The sequence below is a fragment of the Chrysochloris asiatica genome, unplaced genomic scaffold (assembly GCF_000296735.1).
Source record: "Chrysochloris asiatica unplaced genomic scaffold, ChrAsi1.0 scaffold00013, whole genome shotgun sequence".
NCBI classification, from domain to species: domain Eukaryota; kingdom Metazoa; phylum Chordata; class Mammalia; order Afrosoricida; family Chrysochloridae; genus Chrysochloris; species Chrysochloris asiatica.
In genome coordinates this window covers 35,109,375-35,111,867 of record NW_006408531.1, presented here as the reverse complement: position 1 = coordinate 35,111,867, position 2,493 = coordinate 35,109,375, and positions in this window count along the sequence as shown.

Below are 2,493 nucleotides of genomic sequence, written 5' to 3'. Positions count from 1 at the left end.
TGATACTTGATCCAAGAAGAATGAAGTCCTTGACAACTTCAATCTCTTCTCCATTGATAAGAATGTTATTTATTGGTCCAGTGGTGAGGATTTTTGTTTTCTTGGCATTGAGATGTAATCCAAAGCAAAGACTGTACTCTTTGATCTTCATAAGTAAATGTTTTTTACTTTGGACATATTGTCAGGAGGGACCAGTCGCTGGAGAAGGAGATCATGTTTGGTAAGGTGGAGGGTCAGAGAAAAATAGGAAGACACCCAACGAGATGGATTGGCCAAGTGGCAGCATCGACGTACTCAAGCGTGGCAATAACAGTAGTGAGGCTGGCCCAGGATCGGGCAGTATTTCGTCCTGCTGTGTATAAAGTCTCTATCAACTTGATGGCACCTAACAACAACAACAACAACAAAAAATGTTTTAAGTCCTCTTCACTTTCAGCAAGCAAGGTTGTATCATCTGCATGTCGCAGATGCTACAGCCTTGTAAAGGTAATATAGAAATGGCTGTAGGACCTACATTCTCCTTTATCTATTTTCTTCCCTATATTTTCTTTTTAATAATTCCTCTAGAGCCTTGAATATGAATAAGATATTTGTTTTCTTCACATACATTCAATTTGAGTTTAAGATAGTGTATAAATAACAATAGAACAATTATCGTAGCCACAGCAATGGACTCAAACACACCAAACACCAGAAACATGGCGCTGGACTGGCAACATTTTGTTGGCAACATAAGGTCACTATGAGTCATCTGACTCCATGACTACCAACAGCAACAACAACAGAATAATTTAGCCTTTTTCTAAAATGCCTTGTTGAAGCTACATAACCTTTAAAAATGATCTTTTTAATGCCTAGATCATATTATTGGCAGGAACATTCTATTTACCTTTGTTATATAAGAGTACTAATAGAGCTAAAGCATATTAAGTGTTGTACATGCCAGACATTGTTCTATGTGACTTAAATGCAGCATGTCCCTGAAATCTTCCTACATCCTTACATGATAGGTGCTATTCTCATGGGTATTGTTCATGTGGAGAAAGCTTTGGCCAGCCCAGAAGTGTTAAGTAAGGAAAGTCTGTCTTCAGAGTTCATATTCTTAGTCATTGCAATACACTGTAAATACCCTATTATTTCACAAGAAAGACTCTTGATTCACAATAAACTTGTTTTTAAGCTACAATGATGTAGTGACAGAGTGCAGATTACAAAATCATTTAGGTAACTAGGTTTGGCTATTTAATTCTTTGGGCCTATAGCCCAGAACAAGAAATCTTTTAAATCAGATTTCTTTATATCAGTCCAAACTCTCAGAATATGAAATATAAATTCAACAGGCCTTTAGAATTCTCATGTTGTTTTTCTTTGGTATGAGATATAATGTTAAGTTTTGCGATAGAGGAAGAGAAATTTTTTTTTCAAAAAAAGGAAAGAAAATATGTCAATTTTTTATTGAGTCCATTCTCCAACAAATTCATATTTCATAGAGTTTTAAGATATAAAGCAAAATAATAAACATCAAGAAACTGCCATATGATCATAAAATAAAAAAAAACACATAGGATAAAAGTTATATAGAAAAACCAGATTGATGATCCAAGAATATTGTGAGGATTAAGTGTCTGACAGCTGAATTTGAATCTTGGTTCTGCGACTTATTAGCTGTGTGACCTGAGGGATGTCTCTCATCTTTAAGCTTGGGAAAACGTTCCTGGCTTCTGTGTCATGAACCTTGCTAGGCATTAAATCTTACCATATTCAATCATCATAATTAATCTACTTTTCACAGTAAACTTACTGCATCAAAGTTTCTCAAAGTTGTTTCTAAGACTCTGGGTCAACCGTACCAAAATGCTACCTAAAAGCAATTGTATGATGCAAGTTGTTCCATTTTTTTAAATTAGATAATCTGATTTTACTTTATTACATATGTTTATAGTACTTTAGGATAAGCCATGACTTCAAACCACAAGGTTGGTGATTCAAAGCTGCTCCTCTGAAACCCTGCATAGGGTCTCTATAAGTCAGAATTGACTCAATGGCACTTAAAATCAACAAACAACAAAAGGACAGTTAGCCTGGGTGTTTAACTATTTTATTAAATGATTTCTGAAACACAACTATATCTCTGATTTGGGGTAATTTTTCATCAGTTCCTCTAAGTTCATTTTTTTAACCATTGAAGCTTTTAGTTTTTTAATTTAAAATTTCAGACAAAACAGAAGTTTGACATTTAATATGATTTTGATAATTAGTGCATATTTCTTATGAACTAATCTGAGCTTCCATGGCAGAAAAGCCTGCAGGACCTTCATTTGCCGATGGGGCACAACACAAAATGAAGAGAAACAGCTGTAAACATCCACTGAAAATCAGAACATGAAATGTATGAAGTATGAATCTGGGAAAATTGGAAGTTGTCAAAAATAAAATGGAATGCATAAACATCGATATTTTAGCCATTAGTGAGCTGAAATAGACTGGTATTGG